Below are 18,941 nucleotides of genomic sequence, written 5' to 3' on the forward strand. Positions count from 1 at the left end.
AGCAGCAGGCGGGCCAGGAGAGGTCTGCCACGCCATGTGGTCTCCTCCCGGGGAGGCGGGAATTGAACTCATTCGGAAGTGGCTTTTTAGCTTCTCAGTGCAGTGCTTTAACCCGCTGCGCCACCAGGGAGGGCCAGAAGAAACAATTTTAAGTGAACTTGCTACTGTAAAATATTATACAGTCATAATTCTCCCAATTTGCAATTTAGTCTTATATACACACACTTACTTTTAAAGGGTTTATGCTTAATTAAAAGAATTGGCATGCTTAATTAAAAGAATTGGCATCCTTAAAACTATAATTAATATAAAAAATAAAGTTGAACATTATTCAAATTTCCCTCATTATACCAGGCTTTCTTAAACTCTTACATAATAATACTATAGCAAAAGCTTCTTTTCTTCAAAGAATTTTGATACCTGTATCTTATTTTACCTTCAAATAGAAAGAAAGGCAGGCAGGTTTTATCAGCTTTCAAATTTTATCGGGGGAAAAAAACTCAAAGAAATGTACATACTCAGCACAAAAGACAACTGGCATCCTACTTTATTCCTAGTGTTATAGATAATCACCAACTGTGGGTTATTAGATGTCAAAACTTCTAACTATTCATTTCTTCATTAACTTATTCACTTGATTATGAATTCCTTATTAAAAATACAGTCATGGTCGCTGACCTCACAGAATTTAAATTAGAGGGTGGGGGACATAGACAAAACAAGTAGACACATAGGTTAATTATAGAGGATTGCGGCAAGTACCATGAAAGAAACAAAAATGGTAGACAATTGGCAGGGTCCCATGAACAGAATAGATGGGATAGCCCTGAGAGATACCTGTGAAGATGAGCCCTGAAAGGAAAGAAGTAGCGATAGGAACTTGGATATGTGAATCAAGTAGAAGGAATTACAGATGAAAAGGTTCAGAGTTTGGGAAGAGACTGGCTTTTTTTAGACAAACAACAAAGGCAACAGAGTGTTTGGAAACTTAGTGAAGGTAAGAAGTAATGAGTATATACAGATGGCGAGGCTTTATTACTTAAGACATAGGCTCTAATACCTTGAGACTATCTCCAAGGTGAAAGGAAGCCACGAACAGAGAAGGGACAAGAGCAGATGTACCTGAGTCTAAATCTTAGTTTAACCAATCAGTAGTTATGTGACCTAAGCAAATTACTACTCCTCCTGGATGCTAAACTCCTAATTTACAAAAAGGCACTCAATTAAATAATAGTCAGTTACAATCATCTGTAATTATCATTATTGTTAATTCCATGATATGTAAATAAGGTTAATAAATTCTTTTACATTCAAATAGACATATACTGCCAAGTAATATATCAGAAATATGGAATTATTGAGAAATAAGTGGGTTATTTTAATCTTTTTTATTCAGCAAAGGTCAGATGCTTACTGAGTATAAAAAGACATAAATTAGTGCATTCAAATTCATTAGGGTATATTGTGGTTCTAATCAGAATAATTATTGATCCTGGCTCATTCCTTTGTCCTTAATTAGTCGATATTGTGGCTTTCCTCTCTCTGTCAACCTAGACTCAGAATTTTGTGTCCATAAATGTGTAGCAACTCTGTGGTTCCCACCAACTATTCAGCAATCATATAGGGAATTTCACAGTTACTTTTCAAGTTACAACATGTAATAGCCATTTACAGTTGCTATCACATCTACTGGTCCCTCACTTCCCAATGCATATTTCTTTCTTACTAATAGGATTCTAACTTTGTTCAAATTTGCTTCCTCACTCCCTCAGGCAATGGCAACCCCCTTGCTAGTGAATGATTTAGAGAGGGCCATGTGACCCAGCTCTGCTCAATGAGGAGGGAGGTCTTCTTGGCGTCTTAGAAATGTTTTCACATTCTTCAAAAGGAGAACAAAGATGGTGTGGAGGGTGGCAAATCTATTTTCTGTGTCCTAGATATTTTCATGCGAAGAAATGACATCTGAAGGACTGCAGCAATCTTGCAAACAAGAAAAGAACCATTTGTATGTAGAGATGAAAGGAACTTACATTCTTGATGACATCAATGTGCCACTGAATCAACCAATCCTGTCACTGATGCTACTTCTCAATTCCTTACTGTTAGGCTCAATTTGAGTTGGGTTCTTGTGTTTTGTGTAGAATGTGTCCTAGTGGGTGTACCATATTATCTCCATTTCATTTGGAAACAGCACTAATTTCTTTGTCTTTGGGAAGGTCTAGGATTGGAACTAAGACTTCTGACTTTAGCTCAGTGAACTAAATCTCAATAATTTTGGATATGAGTGGGTATAGCTCTGTATTTTACAATGTTGGGACAGTGGGAAGTCCCAAGATTAAAACACCATAGAAATCACAACAGATAGCTGTTGCTTTGGTAGGGTTACTTGTCATAGTGGTCTCTCTGTCTTTGGTTCTCTCTGTTTAAAACTTTGTCTTTCACTTCTTGCCCAACAATGACATGTTTTTCCCCCCAAAGCTAAAAGAAGCACACCTCTCACTGGTCTCTTGTTCTATAAGGTTACCATTTTGAGCCCTATTCAATGACAAAAGAATTCAATAGAGACTACATCCCAGCACAGGCCAGATGTTAAGGAAGCTGAAACAGCTTCACACTTCACTAGACAAGAGGATTAAGGGGCAGAAGTACTCCAGAGAAGAGATGCAATATTGTGATTTGTAGTCAGGAGGTAGACCTGCCTTAAGACAGGCGGAAATATCAAAAGACACTAGATATTTTTTTTAGCTATATTGAGTTACTTTTAAATGGAAAATATAAGAGACCAGTCAAATAAAATATCTATCTTACAAAAACAGATAGATAATCATTGACTGTGGAAGAAAGGGATAGAGAGGAATTATTGCTTGAGTAACTGCTAATGGGGACTAGGAATGAAGTAAAATAAAAATTACATAAGTGTCTCATAGTTCATAATAAACAAAAAACAATATGTTAGAAAACAAATTATCCATTCCAGTCTAATAAGCATTTTCCCTACAAGAAAAGTATAAATTTAACATATAATGGTGGGCAGAAAATGTAATGCACACAGGTTTCATAATTTTGTACAGTATTTGAAAAACATCACTTAGAAAATGGAGTGGAAGTTGTAATTGGTGAAATCTGCTAAGAGACCATAATTAAAAGAGAATAGTAAATGGTGCCTCAGCTCTTGAAAGGGTCACTATCAGTAATGTCTTCATTACTAATTTGTAGTGAAAATAGAAATTCATTTATAGTGAGGCTGGTATCTAACTGTTGTCAAGGTGAGAAAAATACATGGAAAGGTTAGAAGCAACACAACTTAAGTAGGTGTATCAGGAAAAGCAACCTGATAGACCAAAAACTAAAATTAAGAGAATGGAAGTTCACTGACAGTCATTCTGAAGGGAGAGAAAAAGTGACAACTGTTAACATCAGCTAAGAGGCAAGAGGCTGGTTAGTTAAAGCAACAAATTAAGTCATCAATAAAAGGCACTTTGATTCAGATATCCTGTTTTTAAGGAAACTGGGGTAGCTCTGACCCTCTTTTCCTTATCCTATATATACCTGCTTTGATTTTGGACATAGGCTAATCACTTTGGTTTTAGTTAACATGTCTGTTGCTAGTGGGACCTTGTGACTTTGTTTCTTAGTGTACAAAAAGTGAGCAGGTGGTGGTTAGAGTGACCAGGCAGGTGAGGGGTCAAGTATGGTGAAGATTAGTGAAAACTGAAGTTTAGTGCTACGTAAGGGTGTCCAAGTGGGTAGTAACCCAAAGAGGAGAAGCTGTATTATTGTGGTCTCCCTCTTTAGCATTAGAAAGACATACAGGAATACTCCAGTAAAGTTCTTTAAAATGATTAACAATGAAGTTACTCCCACAGGGTAAGACTAGTAGTAGCTGATTGTAACAGGCTTTTTATAAAATAAAACTCTTATCCAGGAAGAAAGGAAAGGGATGCTAAAGAAAGGAAAACATTAGTGGAAGATGGGTCTACATGAAGGAGACCTGTTGAAATCAAACAATTATAATTAAAAAAATTAAAAAGATCAAGGGATGCGAGGTTTCTGAGAACCTGTATTTCATATAACATAACTGTCAAGTATAGGAGGAATCAAATTTGGTATTTGTGATGCTGAAAAACAGATCTGAGAAAATGCCAAAGCAGAGCATCATTGTTGGGATGGAAGGGAAAAGCATTATGTTCCACAGACTACCCCTTCCCAAAGCCTCCACAAATCATCCAGGCCAGTAGCTCTGGATATGCAGGGGCTGGTGTGACTGAATTACATGCTTCGAAAGAAACCAGTCCATGACCTAATCTAGTGTTGCTCATCAATGTTGCCTTGAACATCTAAATACTTTTAAAATGTTATCATTCAGCTTTCTAATGACTTCTGTTTTCTTGGCAAGTAGTGAGGAGAGGGTGCCTAAGTGAAGTGAGGTTTAATTTTCCAGGAGAGACAGAAAATGAGGGTCCTTGATCTTCTGCAGTCCATTTAAGTCCCTTAAGAACCTAATATAAAAGGGTCAGTTAGCCTAATGGCCCTAACCTCAGGCAATTGATTATGTTTAACTTGTGTGATCCATAACTCCATCTAGACACTTGGGTCTGTACATGACCTCAATACCCTTGATTTAAGGTAAGAGCTAGTAGTTACCAAAGCCTTCAGATTGTATCATAAACATGACAATGTGGGTGGTGCTTCATGAACAAAAAGGGATTTATAAATTAAAAAAAAACATGAAAGTGGGGCTCTCCCTGGTGGCTCAACAGGTTAAAGCACCGCTGTTTAAAGCATTGTGAAGCTCTCAGAAGCCACTGCAGCATGAGTTCAATTCCTAGCCAGCTGACTCACATGGCATGACCTCTCCTGGCCCACCCCCCACCCGATACTCCTTATAGCAGTGTATTTCAGTAGATCTGCCGGTTCTGCTCCCCACTCTGTCTCTGGTGAATCCTCTCACCCACCACACCTCTGGCCTGTACCCCAGTTCTGTAAGCATAAATAAATCTTTAAAAAAAAAAAAAAAACCATGAAAGTAACAAGTTTCTTCCTTATGCTGAGCTTTGGGAATCAGCAGTTTCCAGGCTCAACATCACCTTTCTCTTCTAAAGGCCATGACCAAAGCTAGCTAGTTCTCTGCACTAGATGGTAAAGGAACCAAATAGAGATTTCAAAAGGTAAGAGTGAGATTGTCAAAGACTCTATATGGGGCCCATTTGTCAGCTTCTTTTTCAAGGTATGACAGGAGGCACGGAAACAAAAAAGAAATAGGGGAGATGGCCTGTGGACTGAGAATGGGGTAGTTGTGAAGACATCATTGAAGGAAAAAAAAGAGAGATGGTGAGAGAAGGTGAGGTAGGAATGAAGAGGAGGATTTTAAAGACAGAGGGGGCAGAAATGGGTGAGATGAAAGTTTTATCAAGTACTGAACTCATGCTAATATCCAAGACTGGTACTAAAATTCAGTTATTGCTACCATCCCAACTTTTGGTGACCATCTTTGTTGTGCCATTGTTTGAAGACCCTGTAAGAGTGCACCTGTAATTCCCTGGAGCTTCTGGGACAAGGAGCAATATTTCTTGAGTACCTGTTTCTAAGGCACTGCAATATGAAAGGTGTGATCAACTGGTGTGGTCAACCCTCAACTGGCTCTCCCAGTCTGGAAAGGAAGCTTCGAGAAGGGAAGGACTCCATAACTGGTAAACACTATAGAAGGATGGACTATAGAAGGACAGCGAGAAGCTTCCCAAATGCACTAATACTTGAATTGCAGTTTGAATTAGTTAAGCAGAAGAGAATTCCTAACCAAACTCAATTACTATTTGTTAAGAACTTTTAGTCATTTCAATTTGTGATGATTACCTGGAAGATCACTCAAGTACTGGTGATAAGTACCTAGGCCTTATCACCACCAATATTGTTAACAATCAATGTTCTTAGCAGTTTTTATTATTTTCAATAAATATATTCATTCTAGTATCCAGAGATAAAATCTGAAAAAATACTATATTTTATCTTTGGCTGAGATGGGAATGCATTCAAACTTTTTCCAATTATGAGGCATGATTCTTGTTCTACTTATTTCATAGCAAAAGTTTTAGAAGCTTTCAAAAAGATCACATTTTGCTCACTTGAAATATGTGTATATATCTTAGCATAAAATATACTTGGCAGCTGCTAACATAATTGGATGGCTACGCCTTGAAGAAACTTGATTTCTTTTTAATCAAAATTTTAGAAACATACTGGGTTTCTTGCCAGTGCTGCAATAGTGAGCAATAAATACATCATTAGATCAATGGTGGTCTGATGATGGATTACTCAAAAGATAGTTCCAGCCAAGTAGAATAAGCCCAGAAGTCTCCTTGTACAAAGATTAATAAAATATTGTTTAAAATATAGATACTGAATTAATATAACAGGGAAGAAAACACTGAAAAACAGAACAGTCATGGGTTTATAATGTAACAATATTGATCCCGGGCTTTCCTAAGTACTCTAGAGCAGCCACATGATTACATATGCCTCTGATTAGACCCAGAGATAAGAAGAGAAAAGTTATAAAAAAAGCAACTAACCAGAGGAAGGCCTACTGCTATAATAAATTATTTAAAGCAAGCAGAGCGAACAGGTTGTGAAGACAATATAAAACAGAATCAATGCCCCAAGAAACCCCAAGCCCTCAGCACCTCTATAATTTGTTACCACCCTGTCTGGCATTTTACTGCAGATATTTCTCTCCCACCACTTTCCTCATCCATTCTACCCTTAGACCCTCCACTTTTTTTTTGCCAGCTCAGCTTAACATTTGTTTTTCTTCTGTAACCCAAAACTCTGCCTTCAGTTCTACTTCTCAGCTGGTATCAGGAGAGTGTCTGTAAGGCCACAGACGGGGACATCTGTCACTTCATTCATTTGGAGCTTAAATTTCTCACAGAAACTATAAGCTGGCAATATCTAGTATGATACATGAATCAGCATGACTTTAACGTTATCCTTCTTCATTTTCTTTTTCTACTTTTGTTATAGTTATATCTACAAAGTTACAACATTATAAAACTAGTATGACATTTTTTTTAGTGTGCAATTTTTATAGCTCATTGACTATTCTATTTTAGAGACTGCTGTTAGACCCAAACAACTACAGTAAAAGTATGAGTTTGAGGGGACATTGTAGTAAGAGAAATGTAGTAAAAGTAGCTAAAATTTAAGTTCTAGGGGATATTAAAAGGACAAAGTGACTTGAAAAATGTATTTTTATCAATAGATTTGCCAAGGGAATAAGGGTAATGAAAGATAGGTTAAAAACTTGAAAAGAATTTGTCAAATGAAAATTAGACACCAAAAGTATGCCATGGTTAAGAAAAAGAAGAAAAGTAAGAATTGTTGCTGAGAAGCTTTCATGACCTATGGCCCACTTTCAAGAACAGTAACATTCTGCAGTTTTTTAAAGTAGGCACACATCTGCCTTATTGTATAATTCGAGTCTTCTAAATTTTTCTAGGTCCATCTAATCAAATACAAGCAACTCTGTCTTGCTAGTGTAAAAACATTATTATCAGTACTACATGACTCAAATAGGCAAACAATACAGGTCTAAAATATTAGTCTAATTAATTCTACCTATAGGTTTTACTGCCATTGTATTCCATGACCTATAGCAAATTATTCACCATTCTGGGTCATGGTTGTTGGTTATGGTCAGCTCATTGGACCAATTAATATTTATGGTTAGCTTTATAAAGAAAATTGCTTCAAGATCACATGCAATATTAAAAAAAAGATGAAAAATTGTTGATGTTATGCATTACCCCATCAAACCACCACACCACTATATAAAAACAATTCAAAACACAAGGCCAACCTCTCCGTTACTGGTGCCATCTTTGAATATGAAAAACGAATGTAAATAATATTATCCTTTTGTGGCTGCTGTTTGTTCATCTGTAACAATGCAGGGGTAAAAATCATCCCACTCAAAGGACTGTTAAGATAAGTGACCTATAAACATGACTGCCAAGTGCTCCTTAGAACAGAAATTACTCTGTAATAGTCCCAGTAATGATCCAGTGGCCTGGAACAATCCAAAATCCAAGTTCAGTGTCCTTGCCTATCTACATCCTTGTATCATCAGGGAGGTATATATTCCCAGTGTACTTTGGACCACTAAGAAATCATTTGTTTTTAGGATGGTAGAGAGAGGGAACAACACAATTTCTGGTAGAGTCTTTTTCCTTTAAACCTCATAAAGGACTCTTAAATTGAAAATTAAGCCAGTATGAAATAAGAGAAAAATATCCAAATGTTAGTATTCAAACTATAAATAAAAATCCTCATTTCCAATAATGAATAAATCAAAATTTACATAGATTTGAGAAGTAGCAATCAATTCTCAACCCATCACTCTGTGATGTTGAGAAAACTACCTAAGCAAATAATCGAGCAAGTTAAAATACTTCTAAGAGAGGTTTTGGTATAATGGTGTGGATAGAGGCCTTCCAAAAATACTTCTAAACTGACTTTCTGAAAAGGAGACTCTCTGGGTGGCATGGGACACACATGAGGCCAAGAAGCTACCACTACCCAAGGAGATCTGTGACTTAGGATGAATCTATGAATCTACTCCGATGGAGGTTCCAGATCCCAAGCATGGAAGGGCTTTAAAATCAAAGATTTCCCCTAAAGACTGAGATTCTCCTACCCTTCAGGGAGGAAAGCCCAATGATATGTTAGAACTAGCAAAGGCATCACAGAAGCCCACTGGACTGGGAGGGAGTGTTCAATTACCTTGGTTTCCCAGATTTCCTTTGAGTTGGGGGTTCACCTAGGACTCCAACTGAAGCATCCAAAAACACTTCTGAATACAGGACAAAAAATGCCACTGTCTTGGACAGCGTGCTAAAGCATTACCTATAAATTTTATAAGGCCAGTAGGTGCCACCCAGAAAATTTGGAAAAATTATGTGTTAAATCAACTCATAGACTACAGTTGTTCTTTTGTATTATAAATACCATACCAGTGATTCTTCAAATACAATGAGGGAATCCCTAGCATCAGAATCACTTAGGGATGCCTGCTAAAAATACAGATTCCTACACCTTACCCCAGACTCCTAAAATGAATCTCAGAGATGAGTTCTGTTCATGAATTGAACTTTAAGAAGCAACCCACAGTTGAGTCAGATGATGTATAGCGAGTCAGGGAAATTATTGTTTCTAATTTTAGCCCATTAGAAATTTAAAGATATTTATAGATTAGGGATTTACAGATATTCCAAATGTTTAAGTACCACAGAAATAAAAATAATATTTCTTTTGATGGGTTCTTAAGAAACTTCCCAGTTCATTTCTGCCTACATATAATGAACACCATTATTAAAATATAATTATAAGCATGAAATTACTGGGGAAATATCAACTATACTTCTCAAAAACAAAATACTGCTTTTTTTGTCACCAAAACTAATTATGCTATTAAAGGAATTTATAGTTTTTTTAAGTATCAGTCACTGGCTGCAGGAACTTATTAAAGCTGTTATAATCCTCCCAGACCCTTTGAGTCATCAGAATTTTTGTGATAAAGGTTTTTTATTATTTTAAAATTACAGATTGTGAACCATTGCAACTAGTGATTAGGTTGAATATGAATTTGCATCCAAGTTATAAATTCCTAAAAAATATATTTCATCAAAATTATGAAGGTAGCCTTAAATCTAGTGGATTAAGTAGCCTCTACAAAGTCCTTTATTTCTATTAAGGCTTGTGTGGGTGTGTAAAATAATTCAGTTTGAATCCTTTTGCTTAAGAAGTAAAAAGAAACAGTTTTTGATATACATGCTACTGCAAAGCAATAAACCAGTATTGCATGGTTTTGTGACAAGCACCACATTTTTTATCTAGGGTGTTTTTTCCCTCCTTTAAGCTCTGCCTTCCCAAACCTCGGCTATCATTTCACAAAATGTAGCTTGCCATTTCTGAGGAGTTAAACACTCCTTTTCTCCTTTACCAAAACCACAATTTCAGGTTGAATGAAAATAGAACTTGAGAGGCAGGCAGGCTTTGTTTGTAGCATGTTGTTTCTACTAAGGGTTACCCCCTACCCACGCTCTACCCTAGCGCTCTGACTGAAGCCTACATGTTATGTTTTAACAGATGGGCTGGCTGGCGGCTGCTGGGCTGTAAAACAGGAACGCGGAATCTGCACCCACTGGTATTGAACTGAACGCTCGTAAAGTTCATGGACATACACTGACCCAGACAGAGCAGGCAGATCCAGACATACTTACATACACACAGAGTCACTCACCATACACCCCACAGCCTAGAAGGGCCATCTCCTCACCCTGGGAAAATTCAGCCTTGAATTTCTATTTCATTCATCTAGCAGATATCATACAAGTGCACACACACATATGCACATGTATATGTGCATAAAATAGCGGCATGTCTCAACGTTTTCAAAGATAAAAATAACCTCAAATTCTGTACCCAAATCTTACCAGGCACTTTCAATAAGTTCTCATTCACATCTAATGAAAATCACAAAGGAAAGAAATTGCATTCAATTCTAATTTTCCCAAAACTACACGTAATAAACTACACTATATGTAATGGTACACAGAGGGAGAGAAAACAAAAACAAAAACAAACCAGCTGCTTTTATCCTTATCATTGAAAGGGGGGGCTGGGGAACCTACCCCAGACCAAGCCACAAACGAACGGTGTCAGGTTTAACCTTGAGTCCTCTGTTGTCAGTTCTTGTCACAACTTCATCACTTACACACGCAGATGCTCAAACAAAACACCAACAGATCGGCCTGGTTGTTCCTTTCACAACTCGTCCTGAATTCTCCCGGGCTCCGGTAACTTGAACAGATAGAAGGTCCCCCCTGGTCCGAACAACAAAGTCCTTTGTACACACCTTGCGGATGGCTTTGGAGGTCTGATCTCATGAGAGAAGCAATTACTTTACAAAGTTTAATATCCGTGCTGTCAATGGTTTTCACTGCCATAATTGTACTGGAACACTGAAGCTCCTGCTGTTACAGAACCCGACGGGTCACTTAAGTTCTCCGACCAACGCAGTCCCCCCGCCCCCCCTACATCCCCCCGGGACGCGGGGATTGCTGGCTCAGACTCAGGATCAGACACCCCCGCCGGACTATCCTGCCGCACCCGCTCCAGCGCGGGCTAATTTTTCAGGAACCCAGCCGCAAGCCATCTAGCAACTGCTGTCCGTGCACCACTGGGCACTGAGGCCGCCCCCAGCGCGCGTGTCACGCCGCAGAGGGTCAGGGGACGCGTCCCCCGGCCCCACCAAATGAAGGTAATCACCATACGACAAGTTCTTGCAGACAGAGAGCCGCGTCCCGAGCTGAGTTGCGACGCTTCGAAACAAGAAGTTCGGGAGTGGGTAAATACTGCCTAGCCTTGACCTCCCCACAGCGGCCACACTCCCACTGACAGACCGACTCGTACCCGGACGCGTCTGACTCCCCGGCTCCCAGGCAGCCCAACAGCGCAGGGAACAGCCGCTCGCTCTGCGCGCCGCCACTCACCCTTCGCGCGGAGTCCAGGTAGCAAACCGACGCCCCTGGTGCGGGTACCGAATCCCAAGTTGCCCCGACTGGCGGCTGTTCTGGCCCCAGCGCACCGGGGCACATTGACTTGGTCTGGTACCTCAGAAGAAGCAGGGCAAGCCCGGCGGCAGCCCTGGCTCAGCAGCCGCCTGGAGCGCGACAACAATTCAAGGACCTGCTCAGCAAATGAGGCGAACTGCCGGGCTGAGGCGACCGGCTCAGGAGGGAGGCGGGGTCCGGCCGCCGGAGGGGGCGGAGTGATACCGGGGACCGCCCACAAGGGGCGGGGCGCCCCACCACCTGTGACTGACTGAATCTGCCGCCAATCGTGGTGGCGCGTGGTTCCAGGCGGCCGCAGGCGTTGCCAGCCGCTCGGGTCCGCCCCATAGCCGTGGTCCAATAGTCCGTGGCCTTGGGCTGGCGGGGAGACGCGCCGGCGGCTGGGAAGTTGGCGGCTTTGAGGAGCTGGGGTTGCAGCTCGCGCTGTGAGGGCGGCTGCGGCGGGATTCCTGCGCCTCAGGAAGGACGTGGCGGTCTGGAAAGGCCCGTGACTGAGAGAAACCTGGTGCTTGCGGATCCCCCGGAGCCGCCGCGGGTCGTAGATAGCGGAGCTGCAAGCCCAACCGAAGCGCGTCCCGAAACCGGGTGACAACGCCCGCACCCGGCGCCCGCCTGAGGCGCACGACTTGGCTCCCCAGAGGAGCTCGTACAGTCCGAAGAAACCGAGACTCAAAAGAGGGTGAGCCTGGCTCAGGACTTGGAGCTCTGGGCGCCCCGGTCTCCACAACCCTCCGGCAAAGTTCCTTCCTCACCCTTGCCCTGACACCACCGGCAGCAGGGGACTTGAACCGGCGCCTATGCTCCCGGGTGCTAGCGAGACACTCCCCACAGGGAGCATCCCCCCGCTGCTCAGTCCTTTTAGACTCAAAGGCCGGGCCGGAACCGTTCCTTCTATCGTTGGTCTGTCCCCTTCGGCTTTCTCTCTCCCCGCCCCTTCCCTTCAGAAGTCCCTGTCTTGGAAGGGAGGCGATGGGCTCAGAGGCCCCCGTGGTGACCTTTATGGGTCGGTCTCAGCGGAGTGGCTCCTGAAGAGCCCTTCCTGGCGCACTGCTTGTGTTGTTAATGGGTGACTGCTTCAGACCTTTTCTCCTGGCAGCAGCACCCACTCCTAAGGATCTGTGGGTATGTGGACTCCAAAAGCAGATTGGGGGTTGTTTTCCACCCTGAGGTCTAGAATGTAAACAAGTCCTGGACTGTAAACGCTGGGTGGGGCCGCATCTGCCTTAGGTAGTACTCAGCCCATGTTAGCAAAATGAACTAACATGTCAGGAACTCGTCAAGCATCCTAGAACCTGACACTCTCCTTCACCACTAACCTTATTCTCACCTAGATCCCTGAAGTCCTAAAGGTTTTCGGCACCTGTTCAGCATATCATGGGATTATGGACCTCTACAGATGTTATTTCAGTGCCTGCCTAGCCCCTAGAAAGGCCTGCATCAAGCTCAAACCTCCCGCCCCTCATGAACAAGTTATGAAGATGGTCACTAGCAAGAAAACAGGTTACTGTTCCATGACTGAAAAGGCCCAAGATGCAGCTCTGAAGTGAGCTTTGGTCTGGATTGAATTTCAAATTATATCTCCTCAGCCCCCTTCCTCATTGGGGAGAAGTCTGTAAGATAGGCTGTCAGACAAGAAAATCAGGGTCTGGATAGTCATTAGTAGGTCCTGAAAAATATATCAGTGTTGCAGAAATTGAATATATTTAAACTGTTCCTTATCTCATGAGCCAAAGGACTGGTATAGGTGAGGAGGCCAGTTTTTTTGGATTCAGTTCTAACAATTGCTGAATATGGTATTGAGTGGCTTAGGAGAATAGCCTTTGCCCAGAAAGTATTAAATATAGACAAGGTGAGTGGAATATACGCCAGGTCTCTCCTCAGGTCAGGATGATAGCATAAGGGATAAGGGGAGAAATAAATTTCCTTTTTTTTTTTTCTTAGTTTTTTAATTTTTTTCCTTAGTTTTTTTTCCTACTCCTGGGTGAAACTAAAATTTTTCCCCAACAATTTTTATCATATAAGTACCTTGTGAAGGCTTTACACAGATTCTAGTAATTATTTTAAAAATCATCTTGGTGATAGAAGCCAAACACTGGCTCTTGACTGTACTTTCTGTAGTAGTTGCTAAATGATGAAAAAAGTAAGTACAGTTCCTTTCATTTCAAGTAAGTTAGAATTAAACAAGTGGCTTCCATGTTCTGATTTCTAAAGTTTTCTGTTTTTCTCATACAGACATGACTATCCATGGCTGACATGGGAGAGATGGGGATATATTTAAACAACACTCATGTCCATGCCATCTTCTGCTATAATTGTTATTTGACATCTTCCAACTCAGACACAGAATGACTCCTTTAGTTGCCAGTCCACCTAACAATCTGTTGAGTTTGGACCATGCTATATTCATTTTCTAAGGAAAAACAATAAGTACTACTTGCTAAGAGCTTATTATAGTCCTAGCTGTATGAAAAAAGAAAAGAAAAGAAAGCCATGGAAATTCAGATATGGAAATCACTTGTTTAGTTCTAATCTATTAATATGAAAGCAGATTTTCCCTTAAATTGATGTTTAAACTGAGGAAGTTTGGGAATCAGAAGATTTTGAGGAGAGCAGTGGAAGCAGTACCGGTCCCTATGGGTGGTGAGCAAATTTCCATCAGGTTTTCACCCAACTCTGACACTGAAACAATATTTTGGAACCTTCTAAATCTCAATGGGATGTGATTGATAGGAGCCTTGGGTTCTAATGTGAGCAGCTAGCTGCCTTGGTGAGTGTTCCTGGCAGTCACTTAACCTCTGTTTACCCTTGCTTTCCCTGTCATAAAACAGCAGTGGCAGAATCATCCCATTATGTTTAGCTGCTTAAGGGGGACACCATGATGATAGTTACAAAGCACTGGAAACGTATGCATTTGTAGCAATACTAACTGTCAAAAAGAAAAAAATGTTGAAATAGGAAAATAGTGTGATCTAAACAATTGCTCTTTACATTTACAATTGCTATTCATTTTAATCTCATTAGATCTTTGGCCTTTTTTTTTTTTTTAAAATTTATTTATTCATACAGAACTGGGGTACAGGCCAGAGATGTGGAGGGTGAGAGGATTCACCAGAGACAGAGTGAGGAGCAGAACAGGGAGATCCACGAAGTACACTGCTGAGGGGAGCAGTGGGTGGGTGGGTCAGGAGAGGTCTGCCACACCATGTGGTCACCTCCAGGGCAGGTGGGGATCAAACTCATGCTAAAGTGGCTTAAGCTTCTTAGTGCAGTGCTTAAACCCACTGAGCCACCAGGGAGGGCCTGGATCTTTGGCCTTTTATTCTATCAATAGAAATGAAGAAAAGGATCATCTTTGTTAACTACCAAATATTTTAAAAGCTTTACTGAAATGAATAGTAAACTTCCACCTGTGCCATTTCTGTCACCTCTCTGGACATATATTCACTTTAAAAATTATTCCAAATTTGGCCCTCCCTGGTGGCGCAGCGGGTTAAAGCACAGCACTGAGAATCTGAAGCCACTTCCGCATGAGTTCGATTCCCGCCTGCCGCCTGCCCGAAGGAGACCACATGGCGAGCCAGACCTCTCCTGACCCGCCCGCTGCTTCCCTCAGCAGTGTAATTCGTAGATCTGCCTGTTCTGCTCCCCACTCTGTCTCTGGTGAAGCTTCTCACCGCCCCTGAGCCTCTGGCCTGTACCCCAGTTCTGTATGCACAAATAAATAAATCTTTAAAAAAAAAATTATTCCAAATTTGAACTCAAGATGAGCTAAAGTCCTTAGCAATGATATATAATCAGAAAAGCACATACTGCTACTATCTGTGCTGTAGACCCATTCTGAGACCTTGTGCAAACCATTAACCTTTCCGTATACCTTAGTTCTCCAATTGTGATAGTTCTGATCATGTTCATGAAGTAGGAAATAGCTAATGATCAGACACTTTGAAATATGATTAATGTATAGACTATAAGTATGTACGTGTTTTTGGCAAAATAAAGTATGGAAGTTAGTTTGTAAACCACAGCTAGGAAATACTTTTGTAACAGATATTACTCTTACATATTATCATTTCTCTTGGTGATAATACAACATAATGATACCTCACTGCATTTGAATGAAAACACAACTGCCCCATGTGAGAGCTGTGTTGCCTCAGGTCCAACTAAGTAAACCTGTAGTAACAGAAGTGAATGTAGAGGGGGAAATCCTCTTCCACATATACCTGGGATTCCTCATACCTACTCCAGAAGAAAAACTACACTGAACTTCTTAAAAATGATGTTACTCTGTAAGGATAAATCTGGTGAAAGTCTAGAATGTTCTTGAGGAAAAGGCCTGATATGAACAGTCCTTATGGACAACTTGGTCAAAAGTCCATTAGAAGAGGTAAAATGTACTCTTAAAAATTTTTGAGGAGTAAGTCACATGGAAAGGAAAAGTCATATGCACAGGGTGGAAAAATAGACTGCTAGCTTCAGTCAAAAAAAAAAAAAAAATGAGAACAGTAGTGAGTTAGAAGAAACAAGACAAAGAATATGGACTTTGAAAACACTATAGAATGAGGGTTGGATTTTTTCCTTTGCTTCTTGACTTTGAGACAAGGACAAATTGCACAAGATGGTTGGACAAGTTGGCTAGCTTCTCTGAGTCAAAAGGGCTTAGGATAGCAAGTGATCAGGTTTTTCTCACTGGCTTATTCTGAATTCAAACAAGAAGCTCTATGTAACTCCTAAGGGCTGGGCTCATAGTGGGCCTTCTAATGATAATAGCAGTACCTAATATTTATGGAGTACTTACTATGTGCTGTGCACTGTTTCAAGCCTTTTCATCTAATGACTTCCTTGATCCTCACAGCACCCCTGTGATGTTGCTATCTTTTCCTCAGAGTATCTGTCTACTTGTAAGAACTATTCTAGGAATAATATCCTGCTATGCATTATAAGTCAAAGTGTCTTTTTATAGCACTGGAGATATTCTAAGAAAATTTATTTTCTATAGGCAATCTCTTTCTTGAACATATTAAGAAAGAAAATAGCATTTTAAAGTAGCTTTGTCTGACTTTGATATGGAAAGGGCTAATTTAACCTTTCTTAGTATCTAGGAAATCAAACTGCAGTGATCATTAAAACACATATAACAAAGCAAGTGAGGGATTCACAGTTTGGGACAAAAAGGGCCATAGAAAGCAAGTTGTATTTCAAAATCACAGACCACTTTCCAGGTCTCAGATTATAAGCTCCTAAAAAAATTTGAACTTCTAAAATAAAATTTGTGTTTATCATCTGGATTTTAGATGTAGTAGATATGAGGTCCCATGAGGCAGCAATATGTGAAGATAACTGGCCAGCCAAAGAAGGAAAAAATGGATTATCCCTCAGAAATGAATTGTATCATTAGGTATTATGAATAACCCAAATTATGACAGATTCACATTTAAGTATGCCAGGGAAAAGTAGCCGTGAGCTATAATACACACAATCATTTATTACCCAAGAGAATTTAGGTGCTAATGTGGATGGTATTGCATCTGTGAAATTCTGAATCCCACAAAGGATTCCAAGGTATAAAGCCAAATAAAACATAATACAGAGAGAAATGATTTTGATTATGTCACATTTATATGTAGCATTTCATTTTACATTTTCAAATTGCTTTTCAGTCATTGGTTTATTCTTCACAGCACACCTGGGGAGTATACCCATGCTGTTATCCTCTGTTCACAGCTGAGGCAACGGAGACTGAGAGAGGCAAAGTGTTTTGTCCAAGAGCACAACAGGGGCAGGTGGAGAAATCCTGCATTCATTCAATCATGAGTCTATTCAGCACCTACTCTTGGCAAGGCACCATGGTCTGTGGCACACAGAGGTGGGTATTAAATAAATGGCTTCTGCTTTTCAGGAGTTTGTGGTCTTCTGGGACTGTAAGCAGTTTGTGGATTATGTCTCCAAGAGTTCTTTAAACAGCAAAGACCAAGATTGAGAGAGGAAGGAAATGCTTTAAAATTCCTAGAGATGGTAATTTGAGGTCCTTTAAGAGATGGGTGGAACTTTGGCAAATGGGGGTTGTGGGTAGTGGGAATGACAGAGACATGAAGCTGGGCAAATTCTAACTATATAGTCAAATGTTTAAGTAGTTACGGAGAAAGGGCTAGAGTTGTGAAAAGCAGATTTTCTAGGGCACTGAATGCCAACCTTAAATATACATATAGTTTTGCCTGTGAGCAATAGGGACTGAAGTCATCTTTGACTTTTCCCATTCATTTATTTTCTAACATGTGCTGTGTGCTAATACATGCTTCATCTATAAGTGTTTTCTCATACCATGACTTAGCTAACTACTGCATTCCACCAAAATATATATTATCATTCCTTCTTTTTCAGTATATATTTTTTAAAGATTTATTTGTGCATACAGAACTGGGGTGCAAGCCAGAGGTACAGGGAGAGTAAGAGGCTTTACCAGAGACACGGAAACAGATTAGGGAGCAGAACAGGCAGATCTGCAAAGTACACTACTGAGAGGAGCAGCAGACAGATCAGGAGAGGTCTGCCACACCATGTGGACCACCTCCAGGGTGGGGATCGAACTTGCAGTGAAGCGGCTGCAGTTAGCTTGCTGTGCTGCGTCCTAACCCGTTGCACCACCAGGGAGGGCCTCCTTCTTAAGTGTATGAAAAACCAGCATATCTAGAGATTCAGAGTTGCTTACAGTCATGTTATTGATAACTGAGAGAGAGAATTCACAAGCAGGACCCTGAACTTATTCATGGTTATTTATGGAAAGAATGAGTACAGATTCTGGACAGTATACTTAGGATACCCACCTAATATTTCCATCACCCTACTTAAGTAAGTAGTTGAACAATGAAATTAACTCCTTAACCTATACGGTACTTAATGTCTATCGTTAGCTCCAGGGTAAAAAGAAAAGGGGGAGGGTTTCTTCTGTTTTGTTTTTTTCCTGACCTGCAATTAACAACAATGTGTATACTTTAATAACTTTAGTTTGTGGGTATTTTTAATACATTCTGACCTCAACTAAGTCTTTCCACTACAATAGAAGCTCTCTCTCTGGTGTAAGGAACTGGTCAATTCAGTTCCTAATCTTTTTCCTTCAGTGTGCAATTTAGCCCATTTGTGCTAGTGCCCTGTGAATTCTCTACCTCATCTTGAATTTTTACCCATCAAGAAATAGCTTTTTCTCTTCAGATACAAGCTACTAATTAGCATTTTTACTGTTTACTCATCAGGATTAAAATACAAGTGAGAAAAGTATTATTAACTCAGAAATATTTAGAAAGGAAACAGATT

At 40.4% G+C, this 18,941-nt stretch overlaps 1 protein-coding gene and 1 long non-coding RNA gene across 2 annotated transcripts in view; one reads left to right on the forward strand and one right to left on the reverse strand.

The window, feature by feature from the left end:
* Positions 1-11,729, reverse strand: part of MARCH3 (membrane-associated ring finger (C3HC4) 3, E3 ubiquitin protein ligase) — a 136,272-nt gene extending 124,543 nt beyond the window's left edge. Inside the window, exon 1 of the mRNA XM_004686675.2 lies at positions 11,550-11,729. The gene's annotated coding sequence lies outside the window, so the exon portion shown is untranslated. The remainder of the gene's footprint in view (positions 1-11,549) is intronic.
* Positions 11,730-12,203: 474 nt separating this feature from the next.
* On the forward strand, positions 12,204-17,496 carry LOC105853918. The gene is made up of 2 exons (XR_001145659.1): positions 12,204-12,309; positions 17,355-17,496. It is a non-coding gene; the product is annotated as an uncharacterized LOC105853918 (long non-coding RNA).
* Positions 17,497-18,941: the final 1,445 nt, after the last annotated feature.

Source organism: Condylura cristata, unplaced genomic scaffold (genome assembly GCF_000260355.1).
Source record: "Condylura cristata isolate star-nosed mole 26May11 unplaced genomic scaffold, ConCri1.0 scaffold00021, whole genome shotgun sequence".
NCBI lineage: Eukaryota > Metazoa > Chordata > Mammalia > Eulipotyphla > Talpidae > Condylura > Condylura cristata.